The sequence below is a fragment of the Vicugna pacos genome, chromosome 22 (genome assembly GCF_048564905.1).
Source record: "Vicugna pacos chromosome 22, VicPac4, whole genome shotgun sequence".
Taxonomy (NCBI): Eukaryota; Metazoa; Chordata; class Mammalia; order Artiodactyla; family Camelidae; genus Vicugna; species Vicugna pacos.
The window spans coordinates 4,577,812-4,594,975 of NC_133008.1; the positions used below are offsets into that span (position 1 = coordinate 4,577,812).

The 17,164-nt window shown below is 47.5% G+C and overlaps 1 protein-coding gene and 1 long non-coding RNA gene across 2 annotated transcripts in view; one reads left to right on the plus strand and one right to left on the minus strand.

The window, feature by feature from the left end:
• Positions 1-1,509, minus strand: part of LOC140688387 (uncharacterized) — a 40,095-nt gene extending 38,586 nt beyond the window's left edge. Inside the window, exon 1 of the long non-coding RNA XR_012063031.1 lies at positions 1,371-1,509. This is a non-coding gene — a long non-coding RNA (uncharacterized lncRNA). The remainder of the gene's footprint in view (positions 1-1,370) is intronic.
• Positions 1-17,164, plus strand: part of LOC140688385 (trafficking protein particle complex subunit 9-like) — a 488,572-nt gene that overhangs the window by 229,639 nt on the left and 241,769 nt on the right. The window lies entirely within an intron of this gene.

The following is a 17,164-nucleotide window of genomic DNA, read 5'->3' on the forward strand; positions in this document are numbered from 1 at the left end:
CTTAGTAAACAATCTTAAGTTTACCAGGGAAAGGGGATAGGAAGGGATAAATTTGGGAGTTCGAGATTTACAAATGTTAGCCACTACATATAAAAAGAGATTTTAAATTAAGTTTCTTCTATATAGCACAGAAACCTATGTTCATTATCTGGCAATAACCTATAATGAAAAAGCCGATACAGCCACCAACTGAGGAAGCAAGAGAAGAAAGGAGAGTTAGTTATGCTGGGCTAGAGCCCACTTCTAAAATCCTTGTCAGCCACTGAGGCTGCCCCGTGTACACTGAGCTTTCCTCCCAGGGACAGGCTGACATGACATGCGTCCTGCAAACCTGGGGCAGCAGAGGCCGTCTCCAGGTCTGGCCCTGGGGGAGATGGGAGAAAGTCCACCTGCTCCCCTTGGGGCAGCACCCCTCCCTGCAGCCCTCGCCAACTGACTGCACCACGCCTGCCTCTCAGGAAACCACTGATTGAAAACAAGTGATCCACGAACCTGGGGTAGCGGCAGGGAGATGGGCAGCGACCTGGCAAGCTGGTCGACTTGCCCCCATCTTCCCCATGGCCTACCAAGGGCTCGGCCTCTGCTGCTCCAGGCATGGTCCACAGGTCAGCCTGCTCCCGGGAGGAGGCCACGGTGTGGTCGAAGGCAGTGGCGGGTTATGGGGTCTGCCCATGGGAGCCCGTGGATTTGCTTCAAACTCCCCAGCACATGGCCTGAGCTTGGCCTCTGCTGCCTCAGGTTCGTGGAACTCAGGTTACAGGTCAGCCTGCTCCTGGAAGGCGGGTGCTGTGCTCTCAGGGAAAGGCAGCAGCTGCGATGGCGGGATTGGGGCTGCCCTGTGAGAGCGCGGGTGTTGCGACCATTTCCCGCTGCTGCTGCAGCCATCCCAGCACACTGATCGCACCGAGCCCACCTCCCAGGAGCAGACTGACCTGTAACCTGAGTCCCACGATCCTGGGTCTTTAGAGGCCGCCCCAAGGTCAGGCCACGTGTAAGATGGGAGCAAATCCAGGAGCTCTCATGGGGCAGTCCCCATTCCATCCGAGGCCCCGCGACCGCACCGCACTCGCCTACCAGGAGCAGGCCATCGTCTGCGGGCCAGTTGGAGATGCTCTGGAACCGTCCGGCGCCCTCCCACCTCCTGGGGCTGTACCTGCTCTCCTAAACCCGGCTATAAGCGGCGGCAAAAACGCGGTGTTCAGGAACTAAGAATACCGGGGTTGCCACGAACCACAGCAGCGGCTGGGACCCGCCTCAGGGTCCTAACCGGACGCGCGGCCGGGACCTCACCTCCGCACCCCTCACTGGGCGCCTCCCCAGCCACACAGCCCAGGCGTCACCCGCCGGCTCCCCGAGCAGCGCGCCCCTACCAGCGCCCTCTTAACTGCCCGGCAGCGGCAGCCGAGCCGCGGGCAAGCGGCGGCCCAGACCCCAGGCCGTGTTCCTCTTCCAGGAGCTGGTCCAGGAGCAACCGGCTGCCGCCAGCTTCCACGCGTTCTGGGCGGGTTCTGGGGTCCGCGCGTCTGCCCGTCTGCGCGTGCGCGCCTCTCCTCCTCCCGCCCGCAGCGCAAACTGCTCCGGTGGGTCTCCTGCTTTACCGGCCCTGGCCGCTGGGGCCGGGAGGAGCCAGGTGGGGCCCCTCCTGCTCGTCCCGCCGGGTATCCATCCCCAGAGCCTTCACCCAGCCACCGACTGGGTCCTGGCACTGAACTAGAACCACGACTGCCCTAGGCCAGGCCTCACCCACCCAGCCCCACTTCCCCTGCTCAACTTCCCCTCCCTGTTACTACCCTCCCACCCCTGGCCAGGCCCAGTCTCCCACCAGACCTTGAAGACAGGGCTCCTTCTCCTCACGCCGAGGTCCCTGCCCTGACACTCCATCCTGCTAGGTCCTAACCTATGGCCCCTACACCCACAAGCTTACCCCTCATGCCTCAGCACAGGACACCCAACATCCTGAAATTGTCCCCCTCACCTCTCAGCCAGGTCATTTCCACTCTGATCGGGCCCCACACCTCTCAACCTGTACCCCCTCACCATGGGATCCCCTTCACTCTGAGTGTACCCCTACCCTGCGCTCACTCACTCACCCCTCACCCTGTGGTTGGGGTGGGGATATCCGTCCTCCAGTAATGATGACTACTGCCACCAGTGGGGGATCCAGCCTAGTGTGCACCTTCATAGTTAATGTCTGAGGCTACAGGGTGAGGCAGGCTGGGCTGAAGGTGGTTCTAATTCCCTCCTTGGCACCCTGATCCCTGCAACCTGTGCCTCAACTGACCCGATAGGTCAGGTTGATCCCAGGCTGCCAGCCACTGGCCTTGGGCTTTGGTTGGTTGATGGTTCTGATGGTGATCTGGACCCCTAGGGCGGAGGCACTGGGCACGCGGACCTTTTGGGTGGGGGAGTTCAGAGTTTGCACTTGATCCCAGGGGTAGACAGCAGATGGTGGGCTGTGTGAATGGGGCTGTGTGCATGGCCTGGCCTCAGCCCAGGTGGGTGCAGGGAACTTGTTCATTCACACCAGGCCAGAGGGAAGAGGGAAGGGAGCTTTTAAAGCGTCAAAGTGAGGAAGCCAAAGCTTTAGAGCAATGTAGGAAGGTGCACTGGTCAGACCACCATGGATCTCCCCGCGACACTTGTCCCTTGCATCAGGGGAGACTGGCAGTTGACTGGCCAATGAGACATCCCCTGCTGTGGTATAGTTTACAGGCAATTGAAGGGATTTTGAAAGGTAATTTTAATCCAATAATTGTCACTTTCTCTGCAGTAGATTAGGTCCAAAATCATGGTGAATCTGGCAGGGATCCTGCCTGAAATCCAGCCTGGGACAGTGGAGGACCCACCCAGGAATCATCCCCTTAGCTCTCACCAAAAGTCACTGTAATAGAGAAGAACAAATCTGACTCCATATTGGATCTGTTCCTTTTCCTTAAACCCTCTGCCGTGTTTTCTAGGCTTAGACTTGCTAGCTCTGCATCTTTTGTAAAACAATGTTGCCTTTAGCCTGAAATAAACAGGAGAGCCTATTCTCAAAACTCTGAGCTTTAAGGATATTAACACTTTGCACTCCTATAAACATAACAAGTTGCAGAATAGAAAAAGTTTGTTTTGTTGCAGGTTTTGCAGGAACACCATGATCTGACCCACGTGGACAGCTGCAAAGGATTCCAAGAACAAAGAATTCCTACACCAAGAAGTTTGCAACAACCAACCACAGCCCCTCCCCTTTTTAGTAGAAAAGGAGCCTGAAGTTGACATGGGGAAGATGGTTCTCCAAGATATTAGTCCGCCATTATCTTGGTTTGCAGCTGTTTACGGAGACCAGGTCATAGTGCCTCTGTAAATCCTCTAACAAAACAAAAGTAGTTTTCTATTCTACAACCTGTTGTCTTTATATAAGTGCAAAAGTGTTAATATCCTTAAAGATCAGAGCCTTGAAAGTAGGCTCTCCTGTATATTTAAGGCTAAAGGCAACATTGTTTTACAAAAGGTGCAGAGCTAGTAAAACTAAGCCTAGAAAAGAGGGCAAAGGGTTAAAGCCAAAAGGACAGATCTTCTATGGAGTCAGATTTTTTCTTTTCTATTATACTATATTCTATTTTTGTTTTAAGTATATAAGAATAAAGTTTAGCCTTTTCCCATTTTAAATTGTGCAATTTTAAGGAGCATTAATTGCATTCACAGTGCTGTGAGACCAGCACCACTGGTTTCAGACTATTTCCTTCCTCAAAGTAAAAGCTTTTATACAAAGCGCACCCCACGTCCTACCTCCCCCAGCCCATGACAAGCCCTAATCCCCTTTCTCTCTCTATGTCTTTACCTATCCTGGAGGTTCCCTATCAATGAAATCATATAAAAGGTGGCTTTTTTTGGTTTGTGTGCCCACATATCTTAAGTAGGGATGGGTAAATTTTTTGTTTGTTTTCATGTGAATTAGCATTTTTGTATTTTGAGAGGAAAATCCAGATGGATTAAAGATGAGATGTACCAAATGAAGCCCTTTTAGTAACTCTGTGCATAATCTCGTGGTAGGCACTGCTGTTCTAAGTGTGAAACCAGAGCCAGAAGGGAGATGCTTAGGTCTTCTTGTGGCAAAATAAAACCAAACAAAAGCAGAAAACAAAGGCCAAGAAAGACAGCTGGAAAGACAAACCACAGCCTGGAAAAACCTTTCCTCATGACCCAAGGTCAGAAAAAAGCTTCACATACCTGTGGTCCAAAAAGCTCTTGAAGCCCAGTGTTCTGAAAAGAAACAAAACACACAGAGTGAGTTCCAACGAGAGGCAGTGCAGGTGGCCGGTTTGTGCTAGAAATGCTCGCCCTCTCAGGTGAGGACACAGGCAGACAGACAGACTGCAGAGACAGCATTGGCCACCATCACCCTGGCAGGTCTTTAGCCCGGTGACAACCAGCCCTGGTGACAACGTGAGCAGGCAGAGGCCCCAGGAGGTCCCCTGGAGGGAAGAGCAAATGGACGCTCCTCTCCGGCAGAACAAGGTGCAGGATACATCAAAGTGCCACAGGTGCATCCCTTCCCTAGCAGTGCTGATCCTTAGAGAAGATCCCACCAAAGTGCTTGCACAATTTTCAAAGATAATGTTTCTTCAGTAACATGAGTTCAAAATAATCAATATGTCATCAAGGGATATTCAGAAGTGACCTGCCCTCTACCCGAACAATACACACACATAAATACACACATATACACATAAATATATACACACATACATACAGGAAAACAGACAGACAGACTGAAACACAGAGAAGCAGGGGGAGACAGAGAAACAGAGAGAGAGACAAGTCAGAGAGAGAGGCACTGAGAGACAGAGACAGAGAGAAGGAACACTGGAGCTGGTAATGAGTGGAACTCACATACATTTTCACAAGTCAGTCTATGTGTCAGAACCTGGTCCCAAAGTCCATCCACCCTCCAGGGGAGGGAGTGGGGATCCCACAAGGGTGTGGGAACAGAAGGCAAAAAATAGGAAGCCATTGTGGGGTAGCCCACCACAGAGGCCGAGATGGGACACTGGGCCTGTATGTCAACATGACAGAATGACCTAGGAGGTTGTATGCCAGAGCGGACGATATCAGAGTTGTATTTAATTTCAGTCTCACGACTGGGAGTGGGGAAGCAAGCAGCAAGGAAAGTGACTTTCTCCAGACCCCAGGGCAGACCCCGGCCTATGTGGGGTGTGCTTTGCACTCCGCCAGCCCTCTGTGAGGTCCTTCCTTTGCTGAGTCTGTGCACGATCTCCCTTTGATGCCAGCCCGTGGGGGTGACAGGTGCAATAGGTGTTTCTAGGTCTAGAGACAGGATGGCTTCTCTAGGAAGCAGGGGCCAGAATGATCCCCACTGTGCCGATGGGGGATTGGGGAGACCCTGAGAGGCACGTGGCTTGTCCAGGATGATAACACTGCTGAGTAGGGGGAGCCAGGTCTGAACCCAGCTGTGTCTTCAGAGCTGCGGCACTTGTTGCATCCAGGCTTCCCCAGGGCTATGGGGGGGCTGAGTTGGTGTCACTGTGTGTGGACATGGCATGGAGTGAGAAATGAGAGGTTGGCAGCCCAGAAAGGCCCTTGAGGAGCTTGGATAAGTGGACCCCAGGAAGTGACCTCACTTCCCTGGCAATAGAGCCCAACAGAACTTGGAACCGAAGTCACCAGGCACCCACTCTGTAGAGAAGACCCTACTCAGCTCACCTGGTTGGAGACAGAGGCATGTTCTGCTGCATCCCAATATCCAGAGGCCGCAGCCCCGGAAAGCCCGCAGCGAGGGGCTCTACCAACGCTGCCGGCACTGGGTCAGGTCTCACCCAAGGCGCCTCTGGCCTTTTGGCCAGAGAGACCCAAAGGTAACACAGGGAGGCCCAGGGCAGGCCCGCCCAGGCTGGGCCACCACTCAGATTCCACCCAGGTAGCCACACGGCCCTGTCCTGGCTGGTGGAGGTGGAGCAGTCATGTTGGGGATGGGTATCTGCCTCAAGAAAGAGCAGGACAGAGGCCTGGGGGTCCCGGTCACATAGACAGCCCAGGACAAAGCTGGCTGGCTTGGATGTGGAGAGCCGGGGAAGGGTCCTGCTGCCCGAGGTGGAGCCCATGCTTTCTGGGTATGTATTTTCCCTCCCGATGTCTGAGCTGAACAAGGTTCCGGTCTGATCTAGCAGCAGAGGGTAGAGTCTAAGGAATCAGGAGTGTTCCTGGCCGGGAAGGACTCTGAGACTTCCATGCTGGGTCAGCTGCTGGTCACTATCATTGCAGAGCCAGATACCACATATTGAACAGAAGCTGATGAATAAGAACACCAGTGCCCCCTCCCCAAGTGAAGGGCTGGTGTGTCACTATTCTGAGGGCCAGCGCAGACTCCTGGTGGGTCTGTATATGGAGGGGTCCCCACCACCATGGCCCACAAGTCAGAGGGGCAGGCCTCCGACCCAGACATCACCCAGGGCTCTCCCAGGGACCTACCCAGGGCTGACGGGTAGCCCAGCACACCCGGGTCTGACCTGGAGCACCGTGCCCACCTCGCTGAAAGTCAGGTGGAGGACCAGGAGCCCCCGAAGCAGAGACCAAAGGTCAGAAAGGCAGGGCTGGTGTATGTGTGTAGGTGAGGGAGGGGTGAGGGCTGGGCCACACAGGGAGGTGTCCCTAGAGGCTACTTTTGGGACCAGAGAAAAGAATGGCCTCAGACCACCTGTCTGGAAAAATTCAGTCACAGAACACATCCTGTGGGCACTTTCTGGGTGGGAGCTGTCTGGAAAGCTCTGGGAAGGTTTCTGTCCTTGTAGAGGCACATGGAAAGGGAGGCAGGTGAGTAAATTTTTCCTTTCTCACAGCATGAGCTCTTCCACAAGACTTAAAACTCTCTCCACATCCAATAGTTACAGAGGAGGCAGTGGCATGGGAAGATGTCAGAGACCAAAAATGGGACAAACTGGATCCAGCAGGAGACCCCGAGCTCCCTCCTGCCACTCCTGCAGCTCCTCCTGAACCTGCATCTGCAGCTGGACTGCTGGGTAACGGAGAACCAGTTCAGGCATCACCACCCCCTGGGGTAGAGCCCCCTCTGCACCCACCCACACCTTCTTCTCCAAAATGTTCTCCAAAATCCCATCATCAGCCCCCCCCCAAACTTGACGTCCCTTCCGCTGGAGATGATTTTGTTTCATTTTCTTTAGTTTCCTTTGCTTGTTTCACATCATTTATGACATCCTTTATTTTCTTTCAGAGTTTCATGTAATAAAATATAGACTTTTCCCCTTTTAAATTGTGCAATTCAGGAGCATTTGGGGCATTCACAATGTTGTGCGACCATCACTACCATCTAGTTTCACAGTATTTCTTTCCTCAAAGTGAAACCTTGGATCCAGAGCATGCACTTCCCTCCCTCCTCACCCAGCCCCTGACAACCCCAAGTCCTCTTTCTCTTTGCTTGTCTTTACCTCTACTGGTTGTTCCCTGCCAATGAAATTTTAAAAAAGGGTTTTTTCCTCCCTGCCCACATGTTTTAAGCTGGGGCTGAGGATTTTTGTTTGTTTTCACTTGAAACAGTATTTTTATTATTTTCAGGGGATATCCAGGGGGATTAAAGATGTGATGCACAAAATGAAGCCCTTTTAGTAACTCTGTGCATAATCTCAGGGTAGACACTGCTGTTCCCCCTGTGACACCACAGCCAGAAGACACAAGGGAGATGCTTAGCTCTTCCTGTGGCAAAAACAAAACCAAAATAATCAAAAAAATTAGTAAAAGCCCAGAAAAATTGCTTCAAAGACAAACCACAATCTGGAAAATGCATTCCTCATAACCCAAGGTTGGAGAAATTTTTCCCATCCCTGTAGTCCAAAATCCTTTTGAAACCCGGTGTTCTAAACAGAAACAGAACAGGCATGGGCAGTTCCAATGAGAGGCAATGCAGGTGGCCAGTGTGTGTTAGAGATGCTTGACCTCTCAGGTGAGAACAGAGGCAGACGGCAACACTTCAGAGACATCACCGGTCACCATCACACTGGCGGTTCTTTAGTCAGGTGACAACCAGCCCTGGTGACAATGTAAGCAGGCAGAGGCTCCAGCAGATCCCCTGGAGGGAAGAGTGAAGGGACGCTCCTCTTCAGGAGAACAGGGTGCAGGACGCATCAAAGGGCCACAGATGCATCTCCTCCCCAGAAGATCTGATACTTACAGTTCATCCCATTAAAATCCTTACACACCTATTCAAAGATGCCTTTTCAAGGGTGTTCATCACAGCACTGGTTGAAACAGTCGGAATTAAAGCAACACTAATATTGATGGAGAGGGGATGGGGTCCATTCGTTCTGGTTCATGTGGATGAATGAATGCTGTGCAGTTGGAAAAGTGGATGCCTGGTCTCAACCCAATGTCAAGGGAGGCCTCAGGGTGGAAGTATGCAGACCCACTATCTGCATCCAGGGTCCCATCTGCACGACCACATGTGTGTGAAATCAATATAGATGGAAATTGATCTGATTGTGAGTGTGTGAGAGACAGAGATGGAGAGAGACATACTGAGAGACACAGAGACTGAGACATAAGGACCAAATCATTCATGACAGTCACCGCTGTGGGTGGGAATTACAAATCTCTTCTCTTTTAGGCAATATTTCAATTTTTTGTAATGTGTCTGTATTACTCTACTAATTCTAAAAGGATTAAAATCCTATGCTAATGTGACCCATTCATTACTCATCTATGGAGTAATTAAAGTACATTAATCCTATTTTTAAAAGAATTTAAAGCCTTCTCAGGACTCAGCTCCATGTCAGCTCAGTGGAAACAGAGGTTCTCCAGGAGGTCGTGTCTCTTCTGAATCAACATCCAATAGAGGTGAGCAAGAAGTACCCGACTTGGACACTGAAGACTACAATAGATGAGAGAGTCTGTTGAGAGAAATTAAGACCTACATTCAAAGAGAATAATCCCATATTCATGGAGCAGAAGGCTTCATTCTACTAAGATGACAATAGTCCACGAATAGATCTAAGGATTCAAAGAATGCCTACCCAAATCCCAGGTGGTATTTTGCAGGAATTGACAATCAATCTAAAATTCACGTGGAAAATCCAGGGGGTCAGAATACATGAATGAATCTTGAAAAAGAAGAACAAAGTTCGAGGAATGGAAAGTCAGATAGAACCCACGGTTAATACAAAACCTCTTTAAGCTGAAGATAACTGAGATTCAAAAGATGTAGAAGAAAACCTGTCATGGAAGCCAATTCTCTCCTTTCCCTTTTCCCTATTAAGTTAGGTTGATAAAAAAGCCTTTAACTTTCACCATTTATCATGGTAGGTACTTTTCTGGTTGGCTCCTGCGTGTGTATAAATAAAACATTTCTCTCGTTCATCTCCTCTTTACTTCTGTGGGCTCTTTGGGAGGGACTCTGGATGATGGGGACCTGCTCTTTTCTCACCGTCTTTAGTGACATTTTTTGTCCATGGTGAAGTTCTTAAAAAAAGAAAAGGCTCATTGGTTTTGGGTCAGAATTGCAGCATGTATACCTTTTGAGACCCCCTGGAGGAACAAGGGGGTTCAATACTGCCTGGAGAATTCACTTGTCAAAATGCCTAACAAGACGCTATTTGCAAGGTTTTTTTTAAAGATTCTTACCCTAAAACAAATCCCCTATCTAAACCTCTTGGATGATCAAATAGAAAGAAAAAAGGAGAATCATGTCTGGCCCAAGAACACTTGCTTAACAAAATGGAAGGACAGAATCAGTTTTGGAGCAAAAATTAAAATGCATTTATACCATTAACCCTCCCACTCTTTTGTACACTGTCCTCATGTAATCTGCCAGATGGCCCCCTGAAGAAGGCCCTTTGCCCGGAACTCGTGCTCATTTTCAGAGCTAGGCCAAGAGGGTGGTTGGTCCCCAGGGCCTGAGAGGGGCTATGTGTGAAATCTTCTCTGCTGAGACCCAGTGGGATGAAGGTAACTGTGTGCTCTGAGGGAGAGAGAGCACACCGAGCCTCTGTGGAGGCGTCTCTGAGATCCTCCCAAAGGCACACAGCTCTAACTCTGGACACGGGAATTTTTGATTGGCATCTTAGTTGGAAATCTCCTCCTGGATAGAAAGAAGCAGATTCAAGATGTTGCAATTGGATGGGCAGGTCGGCCTCTCAAATTAGTCGATGAGGAGGACACGCAATTCTCTGCAGAAGTAGGAACACCCATCCCTGCTCTGCTGACGTCATATACAGAGATACAGAGACGCGACTGTAGCGGGAATTCAAAACCCACCAACCTTTCTTACCGACGTCAACGTCCCTATTTTATTCTCCTGTCAGGTCTCTGCACAAAAACTGTGGCTCATCCCCAAATATCACATACCCATCACCCTGTACCACCCTGTGCCTGTGTCCAACTCGAGCATTAAGGCCTGTGACCGTTACTGTTAAATCGTTTCCCCCTTTCAGCCCGCCTCCCGCCATCATCCCAGCTCAACTTCATTGTCTCTCTCCAGGTCATCAGCACTCTTCCCACTGGCTTCCCATCAGCTTACCTTGCCCTGCTTCCATTGCTTATTCCCCATACGTTACCCACAACGGTCTTATTAAAGTATGAATCAGATCAAGTTGTTCCACTTTGCAAAATACTTTCGTGATTTTCCATTGTATTCAGAAGGATATCCAGAGTCCCTACCAAGGCCCTATGTGATCTGGGCCCTCACCGATCTCTGCAGCCTCAGCTCTCACCGTTCTGCTCCAGCCCATCTTCACTGCCCCGATGGTCCCCACCAGGACAGCTGTGTTTCTAACTCCAAGTCTCGTACTTACACTTCTTCCAGCCTGGGAGGCTTTTCTTGTCTGTTACCTACGTGGCTTATTCTTTTGCTTTATTCAGGACTTTATTCAAATTATTTACCCTCAGAGAGGACTTATCTGACCAGATTATTTAAAATAGCACGCACATATTTCCTATTCAAACATTTTCTCTCCTAATATGCTTTATGCTTCTTTGTGGCAATTATTAGTACCTGGCAGTACATCATATATTTATTTGCTTACTAGTTTACTGTCTTTCTTACTAGACCTATATTCATGGAACCACAAATAACTGTTTTAACCAGTAACTTTCAAACCACCTTTAAATGAATTCTTTTATAAGATGAGAATTTCAGAGGCTTCCATGGGTTGCTTAGGGGAAAAAAGAAAAAGGATTCAGGTTGAAATAATTTATTAAGGACCTGAGAGTTGGTTATTTATTTTGTGCATAGTACTGTGTACCTGTTAATCCCAAACTCCTAATCTAGCAAAAGACCTTGTTGACTACTATTTTTAAAAGACTTTTTTCTTTTTAAACTGGGGTTGTTTGAGATCTCTTTTCTTCTTCATTATTTTTCTTTTTTTTAAAGGCTTTTTCTTATTATTTTTTACACTGAGGTACCGCAAATTGAATCCAGCACGTACTCTACCCCTTGAACTATACCATCCCCTCCAAAGACAATTATTTTTATACTTTGACAATACCATATTGAATTCAGATTTTTGTTCCATTTTCCCTTCATAGAGTTTATAACTGAGGGAGAGAGTCAGAGGAAGCCCTGGGCCAACCCTTCCTTCTCAGAGGGTCACTACACAGCAGAGGAGCTTGGCTGTCTCTAGGCCCAGCTCACCTTTCTGCTCTGAGGGCCGACTCAGGCCACTTCTCTTAAAAGCGGCGTGTTAGAGGCAGCAGAAAGACAACTAGCGAGCAACAATGACAAAACTGACCCACCTGCAGTTGGACATCATCTGCTCTGAAACGAACCTCTTAAATCTCTTCTTCTTATTAGTGGATTGTTTTCAAAAATATTCCCAAGGAGATGAATCTCACTCCATTTTTCTGGATTTCTTGGGCCTTCTATGACTTTAACTGCAGGCTTGATTTTCTGCACAACATCTGCAGGGAATCCAGGCAGAAAACGTGAACAGACCCTGCAGGCCGCGGCTGAGGCCTCCGGTCAAAGCATCCTTGTTGTGCAGAGCCTGCGTTCATGGGACCAGTTTCATTACTGCTGTAATTAGTTCTTATCCAAGTGTCCCACCGGAAATGTTTCTAGATAGAACGTGGCCTGACGCAGATGAGCAGTGGGGATGTGGGATGCAGATGGCAGACAGACTGGAAGGACAAAAGGGAAATGTTTCTTCAGGCTTCAGTTTGGAAGATTTCTGATTTTTATATGGACATTAAACTTGGTCAGGCTGAAGCACCGTTTACTCTAAGACGGGGTGATGTACACTTATACCTACAACTTCTAAAAAATATGTTGAAGCTGGGCGTGAGAACCTAGGGGACAGACAGCTTTGAGTGACACCTCCGTTCCAGGATGCCTATGATCTCGGGCTCACAAAGAGGAAAAGAATACACATATTTTGCCTCTGTAGTTCTATGTGAAATTATTTTGACCCTTGCGGGATGGTGTAAGATCAGAGAGCATGTAGTCTTTCTTACATCGCAAAGACAACAAGTCTTCTTGATGAGTCAGACTGTTTCCGATGGCCCGGGGTCTGTGCCAGACATTAGCTGTCTAGACAAATACCACACAGCCCCCCATCCCTCAAGGAGATCACAGTGTGTCGTGGAAGAGAAAAATTTAAATAGGTTTTCAAAACAATGTGGTAAGACTCACTTGGCATCATATATACTATATGTTCAGAGGGGCTCTTGCACTGCCTGAGGCAGGGTTCTAGAAGGTAGGGAAGGTGTCAGAGAGGAAATGCTTTCTGCACTGACATCTGACGGATTCCAGCAAATCTCTAGACCAGGAGAGTGCGTGCTGGGCACGGGAATCTCGGCAGCTTGCGTGTCTAGTGCAGAGGTCTGGTCGTGTCTAAGAGCACTTTGCACTTAGGGAAGGAAGGTCAGTGAGGCTAGAGGTTGTGGGGAACTAACGGAAGCTGAGGCTGAAAAAAAGCAGCAACTAGGTGATGAGAAGGTGTGACGTTAAATCAGGGAGCGTGGATTTCCTCACATACGCAACGGGGAATTCTTTGGGGTTTTAAGGAGGAGAGTGACACAGATTAGTCATTAAAAGTGAGAAAAGTGGATTGTTCTCTCTAAAGAACAGCACTGGGGAGACTAGCAAAGGGTGGGCATTAATGCAGTGGGGAGCTAGGGGCGGGGACTTAGTTGGGGGACATTAAGGAATAGAATTGTAGTACTGACGGGGGTGAAGGAGTGGAAAAGTAAAGGAAAACTCCCAGATGTATGTCACGGAAAACAGATGGGATAGTGATGCCATTGTTTGAAGAAGTAAACCTAGTTCTGAGCGAGTGTAAATCCAAACATACAGAGCTTGAGATTTTTATGGACTAATCAAGTGGGAATGTCTACTTGTCAATTATAAGTATATTTCTGGGACTGAAATGAAATGTCCTTGCTGGGAAAGATTTGACAGATAATCAGTGGACAGAGAGAAGTTGAAGCAACGGGAATAAATGCCACCCACTGACATTTTTATCAAAGAAAAGGGAAGAGGGCACTTCTGGTTCAGAAAATATGGCAGACCGGAAACTTGAAGACCCACTCACTAAAGCCACATAAAAATGGAGGACACAATATCGCCAAACTTTTCTTGTTTTTTTTTTTTTTATTTTACAGGCACCTTTATTGTGGTATGATTCCTGTATAGTAAATTACACATATTTCACATGTCCTATTTGATCAGTTTGATAGATGTCTACACCCAGAAAACCATCACCACAATCAAGAAAGCTAACATTTCCATAACTCCCCAAGAGGGACACTTTTCCAATTCCCATATTTATCCCTTCCCATCCCCTTCTCTCCCTGGTAACCGTAAGTTTGTTTCTGTATGCTGTGGGTCTGTTTCTCTTTTGTAGTTAAATTCATTAGTGTCTTTTTTTAGATTCTACATATAAGTGATATCATATGGCATTTTTCTGGCTTTCTTCACTTAGAATGACTATCTGTACGTCCATCCATGTTGCTGCAAATGGCATTATTTTGTTTTTTTAATGGCTGAGTAGTATTCCTTTGTATAAATATATTACTACATCTTTATCCAGTCAGCTGTCGATGGACACTTGGGTTGTTGCCATATCCTGGCTATTATAAACAGTGCTGCTATGAGCATTCAGGTACATGTGACTTTTTGAATTAGAGTTTTCTTCTGACATATGCCCAGGAGTGGGAAGGCTGGATCATGAGTTAAGTCTATTTTCAGCTTTTAAAGGAAATTCCACACTGTCTTCTCTAGTGAAAATGCATCCCATTTTGTGAAAGCAGAGCCATGCTCAGAAAGTAATGGGTATTTCTAGGGGCCAGACATGAAGCGAAGTGAGTGTGGCCTGTTCAAGAATTAGAGGGCAGTCTGCCAGGGCTGGGGGAGAGTGACAAGGGAAGTGTGGTACAGGTAGGATTCAGACAACGTGGGGACCTGACAGGCTGGGATAAGGAGCCTGGACTTCCAGTCATCCCTTGGTAACCATGGGGCACTGGTTCCAGGAATCCCCCCTGACGTCAACATCTATGGATGCTGATGCCTCTTGTATAAAATGGCATAGGACTTGCATGGAACTTATGCGTACCCTCCCATGTAATTTATATATATATATATATATACAAACTTTTTTTTATTTAGTTATAGTCATTTTACAATGTTGCATCAAATTCCAGCTTAGAGCACAATTTTTCAGTTATACATGAATATACACGTACATTTGTTGTCACATTCTCTTTTGCTGTGTCCTCCTGTGTACTTTAAATCATCTCTAGATTACTCACGGTATCTAATACAACATGAATGTTATGTAAGTAGTTGTCATTGTATGGCAAATACAAGTGTTGCTTTTTGAAACTTTCTGTTTTTCCATGAATATTTTCAAACCACTGTTAGTTGAATTTGCTGGATAGGGAGCCCCTAGATATGGAGAACCCCCAAGCTCTTCCTTTCCACCTCCTAAATTTCCACTGCAAACACTGGAGTCCAAACATAGGAGAGCGCCATCTACCTGCTGGAAACGCTGAGGAATTCCTTCAGCTTATGTAGTGCAGGACAGAAGGTATAGGGACAACTAGTGGGAAAGGAGCGCCTGCCTGGAGAGGAAGGAGGAAGGAAGGCAGTGGAAGCCAGCTCATGCACTTACTGGAGCTAGCTGATAGCAGTGAGAGACGCCGAGGAACAGGAGACACGTCACATGTGGGGCGATCCTGGCCACCATGTGTAGGGTTCACATAGCTGGGACCCAGTTTGCAAGATCAAAATAACAAGGGTGGAGAGGGGCTGCCTCAGCCCCGGGATCCTGAAAACGGCCACAGCGCCGTGACCCCAGCTAATGCGGCTCCCCTTGTAAGCCAGAAAAAGGAAACTCTGAGCCAAGATATTGCATATTCCACCGCAGCCACACGGATAACTAGATCTCTAAGCTGACAAAATGTAACCACCAGAAACAGGAATATTTCCTTTTCTCTTATTTTGGACCTTTGGACAGGGAGCCTCACATCTCTGACGGGAACCATCTTTAATCCAATAGAGAGCTCAATTTTCAGGAATAAGCATGGAGAAAAAGAGTGGGGTGATGGTTTAAAGCGGAAGTCAAAGTGGAAGCCCATCTGAGAAATGGTAAAAACATGCATCTCAATGAATCCGAGTTATGGCGAAAAGAAGGAGGAAGGTTAAGGAAATCTCTATGCAGCTGACAAGTCTAGCCAGTCATAAAAAGACAGGACTTTAAATCAAGAAAATTTTTTGTTTTTTTGGTGATGAAAAACAATGCCATATTTTAAAGTAAGTCTTGGGCCATCAACAACACGCTGAGAGTTGTTGAGAAGGAGAATATAAAGCTGCATATACACATGAAAGTGTTCCAAGTCCAGCACTCGAAAAAAATTAGCGAATCATGTGTCCAGTTGATTTGAAAATCCTGATAAGTAAATAACTCAAAAGTGGGAAAGACATGGTATTAAATTGTGGTAGTGAGCAATGAAATCCAAGAATTTTATACCTATATTTTCATTGTTAATATAACAAACTGAGAGCAACTGTCAAAAAGTAGTAACTGGAGGATATACACACACACACACACGCACACACACACAATCTGGAACAGCAGAGAGGTAAAATATGCTAAATTTATCATTATTGTGGAACAGGATCTAATAGATTATTTCATTTTTGGTAGTGTTATAGGAATACTGGTCCAATTACATATAAAGTTATGAACTTAGAGATGATTTATGAAAGTTTAGAGAGAATTTTCATTAAAAGGCAATATACCTTCCAAATCACTGAAGAGAAAATTATCAATAAAAAAATTAATCAATCCAGCTAATATGGAGTAAAAGAGACCATATTTACCATCCTAAAATAAACCACAAAATGGATACAATATATGAAACAATGATTTTTAAGACACGTGAAAACGATCATCCACTAGGACCCTGTCCTGCCACCCCCATAACAAGGCTGCTAGGCCTCCTACTGCCATCACCAAGAATGTCCACCAAGAGGCTACATTTCCTTCCTCTGCTCCTACTGCAGAGCCAGTCCTGAGCAGTCCTTTTCCAGGTTTTGGCAGGCAGCTCTCAGAAGTGCTCTCGTGGGCCTTGGTCCCTTTTGGCCACCAGCAAAGGGATCAAGGATGATCAGTGAGCCTCCTTCCTCATCCAAGACCTAGGAACCTATCTGATTTCTGAGCAGGGCTTCATTCTTGTCTGCTGTCTGGTACTCTCCACCCGGCTTCCCGAGTCCCCGGCTTGGGCAGCCTGCACGCTGGCCACAGCACATCAGAATCTGTTCCCCTGCCAAGAGGCCACGTGTAATCGTGAACAGGGCCCCAGGCCTCTGGAGCAGCGTGGCTTGGACTGCATCCTGGCCCTGGGCGCGCGGGCTCCATCCCCTTGGTTGAGTCAGTTAACATCTCTAAGCTAAATTTCCTCATCAGTAAAATGAAGACATATCAATATGGAAAAAAAAATCAGAATCGGGGGGTTAATAAATTTCTGGTGACTGAAGATTTTTTAATTTTGAATTATACAGCGAAAGACATCATACAAATTTTACTACTTCAGAATTCTAAAAGACAGCTTCTACTGTTAAAACTAATGCATGCACATACACACAAACACACGTGCAGACACACTGGCTTTGCTCCACATACTTCCCTATACACACACACGTACATGGACTCATGTACCC